The sequence below is a fragment of the Schistocerca gregaria genome, chromosome 5 (genome assembly GCF_023897955.1).
Source record: "Schistocerca gregaria isolate iqSchGreg1 chromosome 5, iqSchGreg1.2, whole genome shotgun sequence".
Classification (NCBI taxonomy): domain Eukaryota; kingdom Metazoa; phylum Arthropoda; class Insecta; order Orthoptera; family Acrididae; genus Schistocerca; species Schistocerca gregaria.
Window position 1 is genome coordinate 49220977 of NC_064924.1, and position 21046 is coordinate 49242022.

Below are 21046 nucleotides of genomic sequence, written 5' to 3' on the forward strand. Positions count from 1 at the left end.
CTGTAATAGACACACGCGTATAAGTATGTGGTATCACGTAACATTCCGCCAGTGCGGACGGTATTTTCATCGTGATACATAACACGTGTTAAAATTGACCGTTTACCAATTGCGGAAAAGGTCGATATCGTGTTGATGTATGGCTATTGTGATCAAAATGCCCAACGGGCGTGAGGTATGAATCCTGCTCGGTATCCTGGACGACATCATCCAAGTGTCCGAGCCGTTCGACGGATAGTTACGTTATTTGAGTTAACAGGAAGTGTTCAGCCACATGTGAAACGTCGACCACGACCTGCAACGAATGATGATGCCCAAGTAGTTGTTTAAGCTGCTGTCGCGGCTAATCCGGACATCAGTAGCAGACAAATTGAGCGAGAATCGGGAATCTCAAAAACGTCGGGGTTGAGAATGCTACATCAACATCGATTGGACCCGTACCATATTCCTATGCACCAGGAATTGCATGGCGACGACTTTTAACGTCGTGTACAGTTCTGCCACTGGGCACAAGGCAAATTACGGGCCGATGACAAATTTTTTGCACGCGTTCCATACAGCGAGGAAGCGTCATTCACCAACACTGGTAAACGTAAACCGGAATAATATGCACTATTGGGCAAGGGAGAATCCACGATGGCTGCGACAAGTGGAACAGCAGCGACATTGGCGGGTTAATGTATGTTGCGGCATTATGGGAGGAAGGATAATTGGCCCCCATTTTATCGATGGCAATCTAAATGATGCATTGTATGCTGATTTCCTACGTAATGTTCTACCGATGTTACTGCAAGATGTTTCATTGCATGACAGAATGGCGATGTACTTCCAACATGATGGATGTCCGGCACATAGCTCGCGTGAGGCTGAAGCGGTATTGAATAGCATATTACATGACAGGTGGATTGATCGTCGAAACAAGTTCACCGGATCTGACGTCCCCGGATTTCTTTCTGTGGGAAAAGTTGAAGGATTTTGCTATCGTGATCCAGCGACAACGGCTGACAACATGCGTCAGCGCATTGTCAATGGATGTGCTGTTGAGGTTGACGGACATCAATTTGAGCATTTATTGCATTAATGTGGTATTTACAGGTAATCACGCTGTAACAGTATGCGTTCTCAGAAATAAGATCACAAAGGTACATGTATCACATTGGAACAACCGAAATAAAATGTTCAAACGCACCTACGTTCTGTATTTTAATTTAAAAAAAATTACCTGTTACCAACTGTTCATCTAAAATTATGAGCCATATGTTTGTAACTGTTACAGCGCCATCTATCACAAAGCCAAAAAAAGTGGTCCAACTAAAACATTCAGTTGCATACTACACGAATATGTTATAAAAAATGGGGGTTCCTATTTTTAAAAACGCAGTTGATATTCGTTTGACCTATGACAGCGCCATCTAGCAGGCCAACCATAGCGTCATCTGTTTTCCTCCTTCAAGCTAGACACGTTTCCTTCTGTGAATTTTTTTTTGTTTGACGCTTATTTCGTGAGATATTTGGTCCGGTCACGATCAATGGACCACCCTGTATACGGGGTGTCGATAGTTTAAAGTTCCAGTTTCAAAACGATTTACAAAGAGAAACGAGAATGACGTCAAGTATGAACAGGATATTATTGACGCAGAGAGAAACGTCGTGGAACAAAAAAAAAAGTTAACGAAAATTTGACCAGTAGTTGGCGCTGTAAACGTTAGCATGTTGGGTCTTGTCCACTCGTCTCGTATAGGGCGCATTAGGGCTGCTGCGTTCTCGGAGTGCTATACAACAATTCAAGCAAATAACATCAGTAGTTTTATTTGTATCAAGCAGATTGGCAATACTTGACTGTTCAATAGTCTCCCAAGAATGGCGACATGCAATACATTCCAGACTCCTTGGCTGTATGCAATGTTCCTGCAAGTTTGACACCCGTCACTGATAACGGATCTGCGAGTGCCGGCCTACCACTGCGCATAAACTGTCCACTAACGTCGGTATACTGCGCTGATCTGAGCAGCCAAGGTGGCAGGAGCGGCGCCTGTATTCATTTTGGCTTGAGGGCGCTCCTGTCGTGGCGCGGTCCTATTCAGATCACCATTGGCCGACTTACACTACTGGCCATTAAAATTGCTGCACCCACAAGAAATGCAGATGATAAACGGGTATTCATTGGACAAATATATTATACTAGCACTGACACGTATTACATTTTCACGCAGTTTGGGTGCATAGATCCTGAAAAATCAGTACTCAGAACAACCATCTCTGGCCATAATAACGGCCTTGATATGCCTGGGCATTGAGTCAAACAGAATTTGGATGGCGTGTACAGGTACAGCTGCCCATGCAGCTTCAACACGATACCACAGTTCATCAAGAGTAGTGACGGGCGTATTGTGACGAGCCAGTTGCTCGGTCACCATTGACCAGATGTTTTCAATTGGTGAGAGATCTGGAGAACGTGCTGGCCAGGGCAGCAGTCGAACATTTTCTGTATCCAGAAAGGCCCGTACATGACCTGCAACGTGCGGTGGTGCATTATCCTACTGAAATGTAGGATTTCGCAGGGATCGAATGAAGCGTAGAGCCACGGGTTGTAAGACATCTGAAATGTAACGTCCACTGTTCAAAGTGCCGTCAATGCGAACAAGAGGTGACCGAGATGTGTAACCAATGGCACTCCATACCATCAAGCAGGGCGATACGCCTGTATGGCGATGACAAATACACGCTTCCAATGTGCGTTCACCGCGAACGCCAAACACGGATGCGACCATGATGATGTTGTAAACAGAACCTGCATTCATACGAAAAAATGACGTTTTGCCTTTCCTGCACCTAGGTACGTTGTCGAGTACACCATCGCAGGCGCTCCTGACTGTGTTGCAGCGTCAAGGGTAACCGCAGTCATGGTCTCCGAGCTGATAGTCCATGCTGTGTGTGTGTGTGTGTGTTTGAGGTTTACGGGCGCTAAACAGCGTGGTCATCAGCGCCCAAGCGCATAGAAACAGGAACACAGGCGGTGAAGGGACGAAGACGGACGCCGAACAAGGAGAACGGCTAAAAGACACAGGCCTGACGCAGTTCCAAATGCGCACATACAGAGGCAAAACAAGAGGAGAAGAAACACACTAAAAAAGGAAACGAAACACAAGGAAAAGAGAACAGATACAGAAGTGAAACAAGGAGGTAATCGTGACTGGCGGACCTCTTACCTAAAAACTGGGTGAGCCAGTCACCCAGCAGCACATTAAAACCTTCTCCCTAAAATCCGAGGCAACAGATTGGACAGGACACAAAACCGTAAAACCTGAACCACAGTCGCTGCGTCGTCTTGCAAAATAGAGGGCAAATCCGGTGGCAAGGAAACCACCGCCCTCTGGTCAGAGAATAAAAGACAGTCAAGTAAAATGTGGCGGACAGTAATCTGGACGCCACAAGCACTGCAGATTGGGGGGTCCTCCCGCCGGAGTAAAAAACCATGCGTGAAGGGACTGTGTCCAATGCGGAGGCGAGTGAGGAGAACCTCATCCCGCCTGTATGACTGGTAGGACGTACGCCATGGTCGCGTAGTGGCCTTTACCAGACGCAGCTTATTGTCAGAAACTGCCAACCACTCCTCTTCCCATTGATGCATAACACGAAAACGCAAAAGGGAGGTTACAGCATGGAGGGGGACGGCACATTCAACAACGTGAGGGAGGGAACATGCATCTTTGGCAGCCTCATCCGCCAGTTCGTTTCCCCTAATACCCACGTGCCCCGGCACCCAGCAGAAAGAAACCTCCTTCCCCTGCCGTTGCAGGTGGAGTAGGGCATCATGGATGTTCTGGACGACCGTATCCGCTGGGTACAAGTGTTGAATGGTCTGAAGGGCACTCAGGGAGTCAGAACAGATGAGGAACTTAATACTGGGAACACATCTCATCTGCTCCAATGCCCGCAATATTGCAAACAATTCGGCATCGAGGATGGTAAACACCGCAGGAAGCCGTAACTTGACGACTCGATCAGGGAAAACAACAGCACAACCAACAGTGTCCCCCTGTTTAGAGCCATCTGTGAATACAGGTACATGGTCCGGATGCTGGTTTAAAATATCGTAAAATAAGGAGGTAAAAACAAACGCCGGAGTGCAGTTCCTCCGGTTCTCCGACAAGTCTAAAAGGATGCTGGGCCTCTGGAGCAACCAGGGAGGCAGGCGAGTAAAACCTTGTCGTTGGGGGGCCACACGCTCCACACCAAGGGACTCAAGCAAATGCTTGGCACGAATCCCAAATGGTTTTGTTGCCCTGGGACGACTGGAAAAGAGACGTTCCATAGGCGGTCGGGCAACGGTAGGGTACGCAGGGGAGGTAGGACAGGCAAGGAAATGACACACCCGTCGCACCATGAGGAGTTTCCGCCGGATGGCGAGCGGCGGTTCCCCTGCCTCAGCACACAGGCTGGGGATGGGACTGGTACGGAAGGCACCAGTGGCCAGCCTGATACCCTCATGGTGTACTGCGTCAAGGATCTTCAGATACGAAGGCCTTGCTGACCCATACACGGTGCAAGCATAGTCAAGACGCGATCGGACGAAAGCCCTATAAAACTGCAGCAGACGCGCCCGATCTGCTCCCCAGGACCGATGGCTCAGACACTTCAAAATATTCAGTGCCTTCAGGGCCCGCGCCTTGAGGTCTTTAAGGTGAGGCAACCACGACAACTTGGAATCAAAAGTGAGGCCCAGGAACCTCACAGTGTCTCTAAAAGGAAGAACGGTGTCCCTCAGACGCAATTCAGGGGAGGTAAAAAGACGCCGAGAACGATTGAAACGAACACACACAGATTTCTCTGCAGAAAAGGTAAAACCCGTCTTTGCAGTCCATGCCTCTAAGCGCTTTATCGTAAGCTGTAACTGCCGACTAGCACTGACAAGACTGGAGGAAGAACAGAAAACAGCAAAATCGTCCACAAACAAGGAGCATTGGGCAGGACTCCGGATAGTGGACGTGATACTGTTAATAGCAACGGCAAAGAGGGTGACACTTAAAACGCTGCCCTGAGGAACACCATTCTCCTGCACGTACAAATCCGATAGCACATTACCAACCCGATACCGAAAGAGGCGGTGAGAAAGAAAGGACCGAATGAAGATGGGGAGACGGCCACGAAAGCCCCACTCATGGAGTTGATTGAGGATAAGGCGGCGCCAAGTAGTGTCATACGCCTTATTAATGTCAAAGAAGACTCCTAGACAATGCTGGTTACGTAGAAAGGCCTGCTGGATGGCAGCCTCAAGCAGGGTCAAGTTGTCTGTAGTGGAACGACATCTCCGAAAGCCACACTGAGAGGGGCTAAGGAGCTGCCTGGTCTCGAGCAGCCAAACCAGGCGGCGGTTGACCATGCGTTCCAACGTCTTCCCAACACAGCTCGTCAAGGCAATACTCCGATAACTACTGGGATGCGTTCGGTCCTTCCCTGGTTTGAGGAGGGGAATCAAAATTGCCTCCCTCCACGAGTCAGGGTACGTGCCAGATAACCATATCATATTGAAACAGTTCAGGAGAACTTCCTTGGATGGCAGCGACAGGTGCCGCAGCATGCTGTACCGGATTTGATCATGACCAGGCGCAGTATCATGAGCCGAGCCACAGACAGCGCAGAATCCAGTTCCCACATTGTGAAGGGGCAGTTATAGGGTTCAGAATTTAGAGACCGGAAGTCCAAGTGACCCCTTTCGACGGCAGTGCGGTAGCGGCAGAAATCTGGATCACAGTTAATAGTGGCGGTAGATTCCGCAAAATGCATGGCCAGTGTCTGGGCAATGTCTCTCGGCGCCGTGAGGAGACATCCCTGATGCAGCAATGCCGTGACAGGTAGCTGGCTGAGTTTCCCGGAAATCCTCCTGATGGCTTCACATACTTTCGTAGAACTAGTGGAGCGAGAGATGGAATTCAAGAACGATTGCCATGACCGTCGTTTGCTCTCTTTAATCACTCGCCGCGCTCTGGCCCTTGCCACCCGAAAGGCCGCAAGATTGTCAGCTGAGGGACGGCACTTGAAGCGGCGCAGTGCTGCACGGCGGGCGCGGATGGCTGAGTGGCACTCAGTGGTCCACCAAGGGACAGGACGCCTCTTGGGATGACCGGATGATCGTGGGATTGACAATTCAGCAGCATGAGAGATCACGGCTGCAACATGGTCTACCCATTCGTGGACGCTGGCACGGTGTTCCAAAACAGCCAGTTGGCTGAAAAGTGTCCAGTCAGCTCTGCAAAGGTGCCACCGGGGCGGCACTGGTAATGCCACAGCCTCATCCAGGAGGCGAATCCAGAGGGGGAAGTGGTCACTAGAATGGAGGTCAGCTGCAGCCTCCCACAGAGCAGAATCCGCGAGTGCTGGAGAGCAAAAGGAAAGGTCAATAGCCGATGACGATCCGGAAGCAGTACAGAAATGAGTGGGAGCACCAGAGTTGAGGAGGCACAGTTCTTCAGACATCATGACGCTTTCCAGAATGCGACCCCTGGGGCAAGTAGTCGGAGAGCCCCATAAGACATTATGAGCGTTGAAGTCCCCCAGAAGAAGAAATGGGCGAGGGAGCTGGCTAATAAGGTCCGTGAGAGCCTCAGAGTCTATCGCATCCGGAGGTGGTAAATAAACAGAACAGACTGTGAGCCTCCGACCCACAAGAATGTCAACTGCAACTGCTTGCAAGTCGGTGACGAGAGGGAGCTCAGATGAGGGGTGCACATCACGGACAAAAACCGCAACACCACCCTTTGCCCTTTGCCCCGTCAGATCATCTTTTCGATATGCGGTATAGCCGCGTAAAGAAGGAGAATCAGTGGCCCGAAAATGTGTCTCTTGGATACATAAGCACAAGGGGCACTCTCGTATAAGGAGTTGTAATTCGGCCACATGTGTCCTGAAACCATTCAGGTTCCACTGTAATATGGGAGCCAGTGATCAGGGTGGCTGAACTTTCACCCTGCCTCTGTGCTTTGGAGGAGAGACCGTACTGGCCGGAGATTTATTCCTGGGGCGAGAAGATCGCCCCCGGTCGACATCAATGTCCATAAGATCCGATGACGACCCACGGGAGATGTCAGACAGTACGATGGCCTCGTCATCGGACCGACGCTGACTAGTCTCCTCAGGTGGCAGAACCTTCATCTTCTGAGGCTTTGTCTTGGGGGGCTTGGAATGCAGAGCCTTGTCAACAGTTGGAGGTTTACTCGCCTGGGCAGAAGGCGCCATATGGGGGGAGGCTGGAAGTACCTGAATGTCAGCAACCACGGCCTTGTCCGATGTAGCGGGGAGAGCCGCAGATTGCAAAACAACCGCAGCAGCACAAGTGCATTGGCAAGCGCAGGTTTTAGTGCTAACACTAGCAACCTCCGTTTGTGTAGCAACAGTGGCCAGTTGTACCGGTTTTTTGAGAGCGGAAGCGAAAGATGTGGAAAACACAGGAGGTTGCATGGCCTTAAAGATCTTCTTGGCCTCACCATAGGGGATGCGCTTAGATGTTTTAATCTCCTGTACCTTCCGCTCTTCGAGATAGATGGGGCAGATCCGGCTCCAGACAGGGTGACTCCCAGAGCAATTCACGCACTTCACAGGCGATGAACATTCGGCTCCGTCATGGGCAGGCTGACCACATTTACCACACGTGGCTATCCCATTGCACCCCAACGTAGTATGCCCAAAGCGCTGACATTTAAAACAGCGCATTGGGTTGGGGAAATATGGCCGTACGGACAAACGTAAGAACCCCGCTTTAACATGCTCCGGAAGTCTCGGGCAACTGAATGTGAGAATAAACGAGTCAGATTTGACGAGGTCCCCATTGACTCGTTTCATAATGTGCTGCACGTCAACAATTCCTTCGTCAGCCCACTCAGATTTTAGCATGTCTATGGGGATATCCACCAAGTCCCTACACGTCACAACACCCTTACTATAGTTCAAAGTGGAGTGGAGCTCGGTCTCGACAGCGTACTCTCCTAGACAATTTGCTTTCCGAAGGGCAGCGACTTGACGGGAACTAGAAGTTTCAACTAACAGAGTCCCATTGCGCAGTCGCTTTACAGATTTCAGTGTTCCTGCAATTCCCTCAAGACCCTTGTGGATGTAAAAGGGAGAAACCCTCTCAAAGCTACCCTCCTTCCTTTTAATAATCAAAAACACATTCTGATTATCAGCATGTGCTCCGTTACTACATTCTGTTAAACCTCTAGCAACACCAGGCGCTGGAGGACTCGCAGCGCGTAGCCGCTTTTTCGATTGGGTGTGTTTTCCTACCAGCGGCCCACCCAAGCCACTGGTAGGGGGAAATGTAGAGGTCGAAGGGTCCATTGTGGTCCCACGAGCAGCTAGGGAACTAAAAGTCCGCTCAGACAGAGCCCCGCGTGCCTGAGTAAGCCTTATACAACTGGGGTGCGGCAAGTGCCCCAGAGGTTGCCCGCTTGCGACTGTTCCACCCCAACAGCCATGCATCTTCTAGGCGCGGAGCACACCGAAAGATTGAGGGGTTTTTATAGAGGTTGGCCTTCCTCGCAATCCAGGCGGTCAAGCCAAGATTACCATTCCCCGCAGCACACAACATTTCACCGCCGCGCCGTACGGTGGTCGCTGAAGCATGTCCGGGGGTTACGGTGACAGGACACTGGCGGCGCAGACCAGTCCCCAGCTCAGGACCCCGGGGTCGCCAAGCCCGTACTCAGCAAGTGAATGCTGAGCCCCTGGGGACGATAGTCCATGCTGCTGGAAACGTCATCCAACTGTTCGTGCAGATGGTTGTTGTCTTGCAAACGTCCCCATCTGTAGACTCCAGGGATCGAGACGTGGCTGCACGATCGATTACAGCTATGCGGATAAGATGCCTGTCATCTCGACTGCTAGTGGTACGAGGCCGTTGGGATCCAGCACGGCGTTCCGTATTACCCTCCTGAACCCACCGTTTCCGTATTCTGTTAACAGTAATTGGATGTCGACCAACGCGAGCAGTAATGTCGCGATACGATAAACCGCAATCGCGATAGGCTACAATCCGACCTTTATCAAAGTCGGGAACGTGATGGTAGGTATTTCTCCTCCTTACACGAGACATCACAACAATGTTTCACCATGCAACGCCGGTGAACTGCTGTTTGTGTATGAGAAGTCGGTTGGAAACTTTCCTCATGTCAGCACGTTGTAGGTGTCGCCACCGGCGCCAACCTTGTGTGGATGCTCTGAAAAACTAATCATTTGGATATCACAGTATCTTCTTCCTGTCGGTTTAATTTCGCGTCTGTAGCAAGTCATCTTTGTGATATAGTAATTTTAATGTCCAGTAGTGTAGTTATACCGGCTTCTCTGGTCTTGCGTTCTTCGTCTTCGTTCCGGAGCTTGTCGTTACGCCAGAACACAGCATATGTCACAGCATCAGACGCGCGAAACACGGTTGTTCATCAGTTTGCGTCAGAGACGCCCGATATGACTTTGCTGCTGATAAAGCTTTTTACAAGAACGGTGACTGTCCGCCAGTACCCCTGCAGAAGTTCCGGACCCTCGAGCGTATGAAGAAAGGCATTGGTCCGAGGTATGCTAAGGGTCTGGAGAAAACGATTGCGAACTTCGAAAAGGCAGCTGCTTTTGAAGTGCAGTGTTGCAGAGGGAGGAAAGCAATTGATACGACGTCTGTCGGAGATGTGGCCACAGCATTGCAGCAGTGGTCGAGCAATGGTGTGCAAACATGCAGTGCACGGGGAACTGCCCGAACGCTGGACACGCCTGCAAGCACGGTGCATAAAATCCTACAGAAACTTCCCACATTATCCATACAAAATCACCCATGTTAAGAAGTTTGTTCCTGCTCACCTTCCAGCAAGGCACTTTTCTTGCTCGCATGGAAGTGGACAGAGAATGGCCGTAGTACATTCTGTGGACTGACGAAGCCCATTTTCATCACCAAGGATATGACAATACGCAAAACAGCTGAATATGGGTAACGGAAAATCGACACGCACATCGACGGGTACCGCTTCATTTTGCAAAGGTGACTGGTTGGCAGCATGGTTTATCGTAGGGCCGTATTTTTGAGAGGAGATTAGTCCCGCGGGTCCTGTTGCCTGTACCGCCAGTGGTAAACGATATGAGAGTCTTTTGCGCACCAACGTCATTCCAACCCTCCAACAGCGTTGATGTGTGGACAGGATCCTTTGTACGCAACATGGCGCTCCTCCACACATTTCACACCTTTTTGCAGTTTATTCAGTTTTAACCTACGGGTCATAACCAATAGATTGTGGTCAGAGTCCACATCTGCCCCTGGAAATTTCTTACAATTTAAAACCTGGTTCCTAATTCTCTGTGTTACCATTATATAATCTATCTGAAACCTTTTAGTATCTTCAGGATTCTTCCATGTATACAACCTTCTTTTATGATTCTTGAACCAAGTGTTAGCTATGATTAAGTTATGCTCTGTGCAAAATTCTACCAGACGGCTTCCTCTTTCATTTCGTAGCCCCAATCCATATTCACTTACTACGTTTCCTTCTTTCCCTTTTCCTACTGTCGAATTCCAGTAACCCATGACTATTAAATTTTCGTCTCCCTTCACTATCTGAATAATTTCTTTTATTTCATAATATATTTCTTCAATTTCTTCGTCATCTGCAGAGCTAGTTGCCATATAAACTTGTACTACTGTGGTAGGCGTGGGCTTCGTGTCTATCTTGGCCACAATAATGCGTCCACTATGCTGTTTGTAGTAGCTTACTCGCATTCCTATTTTCCTATTCATTATTAAAGCTACTTCTGCATTACACCTATTTGACTTTGTATTTATAACCCCGTATTGGCCTGACCAAAAGTCTTGTTCCTCCTGCCACCGAACTTCACTAATTCCCACTATATCTAGTTTCAACCTATCCATTTCCCTTTTTAAATTTTCTAACCTACCTGTCTGATTAAGGGATCTGACATTCCACGCTACGATCCGTAGAACGCCAGTTTTCTTTGTCCTGACAACGACATCCTCTTGAGTAGTCCCCGCCCGTAGATCCGAATGGGGGACTATTTTACCTCCGGAATATTTTACCCGATAGGACGCCATCGTCATTTAACCATACAGCAAAGCTGCATGCCCTCGGGAAAAATTACGGCTGTAGTTTCCCCTTGCTTTCAGCCGTTCGCAGTACCAGCACAGCAAGGCTGTTTTGGTTGGTGTTACAAGGCCAGATCAGTCAGTCATCCAGACTGTTGCCCCTGCAAGTACTGAAAAGGCTGCTGCCCCTCTTCAGGAACCACGCGTTTGTCTGGCCTCTCAACAGATACCCCTCCGTTATAGTTCCACCTACCTATCTGTATCGCTGAGGCACGCAAGCCTCCCCTCCAACGGCAAGGTCCATGGTTCATGAGGGGGTGAATTATACTGCTTCTTTATTTCAGCTTGTGTCAGGAAACGGCGGACAAGATTCTGAACATACCTTGCACCAGTCTCAACGATCAGCATGCGACGTCATTTTCCTCTGTATGCGGTTTTCGGCCTCAGAATGATTGCAAACCGATTTTTCGCATCCGATGTGGTACGACATCGCCTTGGTAGATGGGCGTACCTAAGTACCAGTGCCACAACTGTTGAGTGCCGAAGTTTTGCAGTCATGCACATTGAACAGCATGGATGGTGAAATGTACAACTCAAACCATAACTATCGTACTGTGATTGATCTGTCATTTATAGCCTCGTTATTTACGTTAAGACGCTTACAGCACCATCTGTTTGTAACATTTCGTCAAATATTTTTTGGTTCCATGACGTTTCCCCCTTCGTCAATAACATACTGTTCATATTTCATGTGATTCTAAACAATGGTTCCCTTTCCACAGCGTTTTTAAACTGGACCTTTAATTATAGACACTCTATAAAATGTTGAAATAATTTACGGGAATGCAGACAAGTGACGTCTCTGACAGCGGCAGATATTTTGGCATGTCTCATATTGTCATTTTAATGGCATTTATGGAACGATACAGCGCTGTGCAAGGAAATTTATCACCTAGGTATGCAGGGCATTGTTATTTTCCATAGGACGACCGGTGCCTTTGCTATGTTCTGCAATAGCATATGTGCTCGGCTGTTACATGCTCGGTTCGCCCGTCCTCTATGGTCCTGGTATGAGGACGATACTTACGTTCTTTAGCCTCATGCAAGTGTGGTGGCGCTAGTGTTCACACTGTGTGCGGGTTACCTTTCGGCATGTTCTCTGCTTACGGAGACTTCAAATTTTCTTTCATAATGCTCTCTCGTTGTATTTATGTCTATTTATGACTTGAAAATTATGGGGTAACTACCGTTCGAAATTCCGGCGGATGTCAAAGACTTCACCCGGCTACAAAGCCTTAAGTTGTCTAAACGTCTATACCTTCGTCGCACAATACGCTTTACACACGTACACTCCTCCCTGCTAAATTTACAGTACCAGGAAGGTTGGTTGGTTGATTTACGGGAGGGGGCCTTGAGAGGTCATAGGTCCCACCGGATTAGGGAAGGATGAGGAAGGAAATCGGCCACGCCGTTTCAAAGCAACCATGCCGGCATTTACCTGAAGCGATTAACGGAAATCACGCAAAACATAAATCAAGATGCCCGGACGCAGGTTTGAACCCTCTTCCTGCCGAATGGCGGGTCCAGTGTGCTAACCACTGCGCCACCTCGCTCGGTGTACCAGGAAGACGGCATGCAAAAAATGCCAGATTGCCATGAAGTGTAGTATATGTTTCGATACGCACATAATTCGCTACACGCCACAAAACAGGTAGGAGCAACGCTATATACATAGGAAATGATAACTCGACGTGTTTCTCGTTCGGAAACCCCATTTGAACGTTGTTTGTTTGTGAGGAGTCGTGTTATGCCTCGTGTAAGAAGAAGAAACTTCTAGCAGCTTTTGTTGCAACTCGACAGCGATATGATCGTCGCCTATCGAGACCGCATGTGGATATGGAATCAATGGCTTCATGAAGGCCATACCCAACACCACGGGCGATCTCAATAGCCACAAGCGACTAGCGCCCGAGAGGACAGACATGTTATTTTTTGCTCTCCTCGCCAGCTTTCTACAACTCCGTTACTTCCCATGGCCCAGGAAATGGACATGTTCACAGCAAGATTCGTGTCGACACAGGCAGTTTGTGGCAGCACGGACTGTCACTATGGCGACGAGTGTTGCAGATCCCGCTGTCGCGGCTGTAGGAAGGACACAACAACTGTGGTGCGCCCAACGCCAACACTGCAGACGTGAGTGGCAGCACAGACGAATCCCTCATCTGCGTACAGCATCGCAATGAACGTATCCGTGTCAGAGGCTCAGATGGTACCAGATGCCGTTCGGTCCATTTTATGATCACCTCTCGTTCGTGTAGCAGGTGCTTTGAACAGTAGGCGTTACGTTACGACTCTTTAAGCGCGTGTGCGATCTTTGAGGTCGTCCTGACGTTACCTTCCAACGAGGTAACGTAGGACGTCATGCTGATCTTGCTGCCATGATCTACCTCGGTAGACGCGGATTACCAAGAGAGTTGTGCACTTACACTCGCCAGCCACTACGATTTATGGACTCGGGCAGCATGAAATGACGTAGCAGTGTGGATCACCTAAGACAGCCAGTCGATGTTTTTGCCAGTAATGTTAGCTTTGTATACCAAATTTTTCACCCTGTATACCCGCAAAACACTTACAAATTTAATTATCTGTTGTTCCTTCTTTCGTGCACACGCACAATAACTAGAATTTCATTATTTTCTATTCTTTATAGCAATTTTAAGGACCAGCTATGTAAATGGTAGAACAGAGGATTAAAACGGTAAAGACAGTGAATATTTTGAGCAAATTCACGGCATTTCCAAGGGTAGTCCTTTCTCCTCTCTGGTAGCCAACAATTCTATGGAAGACTTTGTGGAGAGGGCACTTGATTCGGCTGAACTTAAATGAAAAGTCTTCTGGCTATATATGAATGGTACTTTTCTAGTGTGGCTCCACAGTGAAGAAAAACTGTCACGCTTTTTGCAGCATATGGAATCTATCCACGAATATATCTAATTTACGATGGAAGTGGATAAAGGCGGCTGTCTGCCATTTCTGGACGTCTTGGTCAGATGGAAAATGGATGGATCATTGGGTCATTCTGTTTACAGTAAGCCCACACATACAAACGTGTATTATTTGCAGGCGTTTAGGTGTCACTAACCGCCACAAACTATAGGTGTCCTTCGAATCTTCGTGCACCTGGCACATGTTCATCAGACGATGAGGACAGCCTTGCAGGGGAGCTGGAACGCCTACACTCAGTGTTCAAGAATAACGGATGTTCTCCACATCAGATCAGCACAACTTTAAGAAAGAAAAAACGTGACCACCTACAAGATCAAGAAGAGAAGGAGCGGTTCAAGTCTAGGAAGAACCTCCCGTTCGTCGGGAATATTTCGTGAAAAGTAGGCAGAATCTTAAGAAAACATTACGTCAAAGTAATCTTCCCCCCCCCCCCCCCTTGCTTAGACATGGGCTCTTCTCGGTTCGGCAAAGGACGATCTGGAATTGCGGAAGGTTGGAATCTACAGAACACCTTGCCAGTATGGCAGTTGAGGAGACAACGCGCACAGAGCGTGAAAGATGCGTTGATCATGATAGCCATACTCATCTTTCACAGTCCAGTAAATCAGCCATAGCCGAGCATTGTATCTCTACAGGGCATTCCATGGATTAAAAAAATAGTTTAAATGGCTCTGAGCACTATGGGACTTAACATCTATGGTCATCAGTCCCCTAGAACTTAGAACTACTTAAACCTAACTAACCTAAGGACATCACACAACACCCAGTCATCACGAGGCAGAGAAAATCCCTGACCCCGCCGGGAATCGAACCCGGGAACCTGAGCGTGGGAATCGAGAACGCTACCGCACGACCACGAGCTGCGAACCTCTGGGATTACTCTGCCACGAAAATCTTTGCCTCGACGATATCTGTCTGGGATTCAATTTTATAGGAATAGGTGGAAATACATTTCGCGCTAGACCTAGATAACCGTGATGGGGCTTTCAACTGGATTAGGCGTGGGACCTTGCGATCTCTTTAACTTATTCAGAATCAAAACATTTTATGATCAATGATGTGTCTAGCAGCATTTAATTTTATTATTTTTGACATCTGAATTTTAGTTCCGCGAGTGTGCATTCCAACAGAGTGCGCCCGTAGAATTACATTACGCATGCGCCTACTCCCGAGCAGTATTCGAAGACAGCGCGTCAACTCAACATAGGTCATTCACGGAGCGGCTGCTTTTGAGCATGCGTCTTCGCGACAATTTTTGGAATAAAGGTAGCGATACGAACTAATAATCTCCAGTGCGAAACACTCACCTGAAGATGGCTAAATGGTTGTCAGCCGAAATATCGTGGCAAGAAGTGGATTTTATCAGGCTGCAATCGCGAAACTTCGTGAAATGTGGTAGAGACATATTTAATGAATGGATAATATCAGAAATCCAAAGATCTTGCTAAAGCATAACCCAGTACGAGAACAAAATGTAGGAAACTTATCACCAGATGTCAGTACAGTTTCCCCTGAGGAGGTACGAATTTGTGTACCTGGTGATACAACATCTCTGGACACCTTCCATGACCATGTTTCGTAGAAACAGGAGTTCACTGTAATAAAGATGATAAACTAAGCAAAATCAGAAAATCAATTAAATTTTACGATGCGTTCACATTTAATATTCGTTTGAAAACAAGTTTGCAGGTTTCATACCGGCTAGGGCGCATTCTGTCCAGAGGCACAGTTAGATATACGGCTGCGTGAGTCTCTTGTCGCTATGTCAGAAGACAGAAGCTCCGGGAGATGTGAAGTGGTCGGCGAACGACGGAAGAACATGTGGAGAGGGGTTGGTGGAAGGGGAGGCCGCTGTACGAGAAGAGAGCAGCGCCCGCCGCCTTCCGCTCCTATATTGAATGGCGGGGCCCCTCATTAATATGCATAAATTGACACTGCGGCCGGGGCGCATGCTAATGCCTGCAGAGTGACTGCTGTTTGCTCCCTCACCCACCCCACCCCTCTGTTTGTAGTTTTGCGCCGCGGTGGTCCCGACGGCTCGCTTTACGGGGCGGGCAGGTACTTGCCCGCGCTACATCGCAGGACGCCGAAACCCAGAGAGTGGTAACTCGGTGGCCTGAGGTTACTGTGAGCCAGCTAACAGTTTCTGGCAGAGAGTACCTCGTACCATCATCGGTTCTGACTCCTCTTCTCCCCTTCTTACTACTTTAATTCTGTCTACAATTCCCTCTATGATATCTAGTAACTGTAATTCTGTTTCTGTGATTCTTCCATGACGTGTACGCAAAAGGAGCGTAAGTTACCGTGTAACAGTCCTGTGGAAACAAACGTAGTGCAGTAATCAATCCGGATTTTTTAATTCGGCGAGGGGTCTATGTACTAGTACATTAAGTGTGCGTAGTTCCCTGAAACAGACGTTATGTCTGGTGTTTAATGGCCCATATATCCATTTACACTTCTACACTTCTATACTCTGCAAGCCACCTGACGGTGCGTGGCGGAGGATACTTTGAGCACCTCTATCGGTTCTCCCTTCTATTCCAGTCTCGTATTGTTCGAGAAAGATTGGGCTCTAATCTCTCTGATCTTATCCTCATGGTCTCTTCGCGAGATATACGTAGGAGGGAGCAATATACCGTTTGACTCCTCGGTGAAGGTATGTTTTCGAAACTTCAACAAAAGCCCGTACCGAGCTACTGAGCGTCTCTCTTACAGTGCTTCCACTTGAGTTCATCTGTCATCTGCGTAACGCTTTCACGATTACTACATGATACTGTAACGAAGCGCGCTGCTGTCCGTTGGATCTTCTCTATCTCTTTTATCAATCCTATCTGGTACGGATCCCACACCAGTGAGCAGTATTCAAGCAGTGGGCGAACAAGTGTACTGTAACTTACGTCCTTTGTTTTCGGACTGCATTTCCTTGGGATTCTTCCAATAAATCTCACTCTGGCATCTGCTTTACCGACAATTAAATTTATATGGTCATTCCATTATAAATCACTCCTAATGCCTACTCCCAGATAATTTATGGAATTAACTGCTTCCAGTTGCTGACCTGCTATATTGTTGCTAAATGATAAAGGATCTTCATTTCTATGTATTCGCAGCACATTACACTTGTCTATATTGAGATTGAATCGCTATTCCCTGCACCGTGCGTCAATTCGTTCCAGATCCTACTGCATTTCAGTACAATTTTCCATTGTTACAACCTCTCGGTATACTACAGCATCATCCGCAAAAAGCCTCAGTGAACTTCTGATGTTATCCAGAAGGTCATTATATATATTGTGAAGAGCAACGGTCCTACGACACTCCCCTGCGGCACACCTGAAATAACTCTTTTTTCGGAAGACTTCTCTACATTGAGAATGACACGCTGCGTTCTGTTATCTAGGAACTCTTCAATCCAATCACACAATTGGTCTGATTGTCCATATGCTCTTACTTTGTTCATTAAACGACTGTGAGGAACTGTATCAAACGCCTTGCCGAAGTCAAGAAACACGGCATCTACCTGGGAACCCGTGTCTAAGGCCGTCTGAGTCTCATGGACGAATGGCGCGAGCTGGGTTTTACACGATCGTCTTTCTCGAAACCCATGCTGATTCCTACAGAGTAGATTTCTAGTCTCCAGAAAAGTCATCATACTCGAACATAATACGTGTTCCAAAATTCTACAACTGATCGACGTTAGAGATCATTGCTTCCTATGTAAACATCCATTTCTACGAGACTACATTTTTCCTAAGGAGAGCGTAGACTGGTTTTGGAGAAGATCATCAGAGCACGCCGGATGTGTTTGAAGAAGTGTTGCACTGACTAAATGGAGTTGGTGTCAAACAAGTAAGTGTGTTCGGGAGGGAACCACCTACAACCAAAAATAGTTACTGTTATGAGGTCGCTTGCTTGTAACCAACAACTATACAGCTTTGGCACAAATCCCAATAGGGTTATCAAACGGCTACGTCGAAAAATAGATTACCAACAATTTACAGAGATTTATTAATAGAAAATTTTCCAGTACTTGATAAGTGGGCATGTCATTTTTGTAAGTTCTCCACGTGCACGTCAGAGAGAGAGCAAGTTGCATTACTGTTAAACAATCTTTGGTCTTGTTATCGCACAGCCTTTGCCTCTGTGCAGTCTGATACATTCTTAGTTGAAGTGTGGCAGGTGATGGACGTATCAATAGTGTTATGTTGACTTGTTATTGTATCTGTTAGATGAAGAAAGATTTATTGTAGAGGACAGTAAGGCTGAACATGATATATATATATATATTGGGAAGCGAAGAGAATATTTACTTTGACAATGCTATTATTTCTGAAGAGAAGAAATTTGACGTGAGATAGTAGCACTGCGCAGCAATTTTTCTTTTTATATATAATAATTATTGTCAGTTAGTTTACTTGCTCAGAACTGAGAGAAAGACCACCCCTCCTGCCTGGGTCATGCATAACAACTGATGAACTTGTTTGCTTCTTACAGAAACTCTCTGTTAACATTATACCTTTTCAGATCATTGAACAATTTGTTAAGCGTAGTAATGTTCAGACTATTGTTATGTGCGAAGACCACGTAAAATTTTACTCTTATTTTTTTTCTTACTTTAAATGCATACTTCATTCTAAAACCGTTGCCTTGGAATATCGTTTCACAGGAATAGTTACTCTCCCTATTCCACTGTTTAAAGAAGGCGTATTACTACATTGCACCATATGGTATGCAACAGTTTCAATATTTATTTAGAAATAGAAATCTAGTTTTGCCACCGCCTACTTGCTGTTTGCTGTTGTGCATCCAAGAAATCTCCAACAGGGTTTTCAAAGTGCGAGGTAAGTGGAAATTTCGAATAGGACCAGATAATTGTTTTACCTCAGTTGCATTTAATATAAAAAGCTGTATTGAGACCAGCTACCATTCTGTTCAAATTAGGTTTTGCTTACTCAAAGGTTAGCACAGGAGTTTAAGTAGGCTAACAGTTTGTCAGTGCATAGTTTTGGTAATACGTAGATTTTTTATAGAGTGAGAGGTAAATTTTGGCTACATTTCATACAGAAACATGCGTGGCAATGTATTTCCAATTTCCACTTGCACTTATCTGTCCTGAAACCTTGTATAGTTCTAGCACTAATGAAAGATGACCAACATGTCTTGTATAATGTTCAGCTTGGTTCTTCTTGGAGGTCATTGCAGATGAGTCTGAGACTCTCGCTGAGATACTACCCTGAGGTACTAACTAACTGCCTGCCGAGTGGAGCTGTGTGCCTGCCTGTATTCACGTCTGGGACATGGATGTCCATTTGCGAATGGTTTGCGTGACGTCAGGTGGAGAAGACCTCTCTGAAGTCTGACCTTAACTATGTTACACCTCAGTGAGAAGCATGTAGGCTGTATCCCGTGTCTTCTCGAAGACATAGCAAGAAGTTTGTACTCTATTGTACGTTGTTGTTCTTGTGGTCTTCAGTCCTGAGACTGGTTTGATGCAGCTCTCCATGCTACTCTATCCTGTGCAAGCCTCTTCATCTCCCAGTACTCACTGCAACCTACATCCTTCTGAATCTGCGTAGTGTAGTCACCTCTTGGTCTCCCTCTACGATTTTTACCCTCCACGCTGCCCCCCAATACTAAATTGGTGATCCCTTGATCCCTCAGAACATGTCCTCTCAACCGATCCCTTCTTCTCGTCAAGTTGTGCCACAAACTTTTCTCCCCAATTCTATTCAATACCTCCTCGTCAGTTATGTGATCTACCCATCTAATCTTCAGCATTCTTCTGTAGCACCACATTTCGAAAGCTTCTATTCTCTTCTTGTCCAAACTATTTATCGTCCATGTTTCACTTCCATACATGGCTACACTCCATACAAATACTTTCAGAAACAACTTCCTGATACATAAATCTATATTCGATGTTAACAAATTTCTCATCTTCAGAAACGCTTTACTTGCCATTGCCAGTCTACATTTTATATCCTCTCTACTTCGACCATCATCACTTATTTTGCTCCCCAAATAGCAGAACTCCTTTACAACTTTAAGTGTCTCATTTCCTAATCTCATTCCCTCAGTTTTACCCGACTTAATTCGACTGCATTCCATTATCCTCGCTGTGTTTTTGTTGATGTTCATCTTATATCCTCCTTTCAAGAAGCTGTCCCCACTCCGTTCAACTGCTCTTCCAAGTCCATTGCTGTCTCTGACAGAGTTAAAATGTCATTGGCGAATCTCAAGGTTTTTATTTCTTCTCCGTGGATTTTAATACCTACACCGAATTTTTCTTTTGTTTCCTTCACTGCTTGCTCAATATACAGATTGAATAACATCGGGGAGAGGCTGCAACCCTGTCTCACTCCCTTCCCAACCACTGCTTCCCTTTCATGCCCCTCGACTCTTATAACTGCCATCTGGTTTCTGTACAAATTGTAAATAGCCTTTCGCTCCCTGTATTTTACCCCTGTCACCTTCAGAATTTGAAAGAGAGTATTCCAGTAAACATTGTCAAAAGCTTTCTCTAAGTCTACAAATGCTAGAAACGTAGGTTTGCCCTTCCTTAATCTAGCTTCTAAGATAAGTCGTAGGGTCAGTATTGCCTCACTTGTTCCAACATTTCAACGGAATCCAAACTGATCTTCCCCGAGGTCGATTCTACTAGTTTTTCCATTCGTCTGTAAAGAATTCGCGTTAGTTTTTTGCAGCTGAGACTTATTAAGCTGACAGTTCGGTAATTTTCACATCTGTCAACACCTGCTTTCTTTGGGATTGGAATTATTGTATTCTTCTTGAAGTCTGAGGGTATTTCACCTGTCTCATACATCTTCCTCACCAGATGGTAGAGTTTTGTCAGGACTGGCTCTCCCAAGGCCATCAGTAGTTCCAATGGAATGTTGTCTACTCCGGGGGCCTTGTTTCGACTCAGGTCTTTCAGTGCTGTGTCAAACTCTTCACGCAGTATCTTATCTC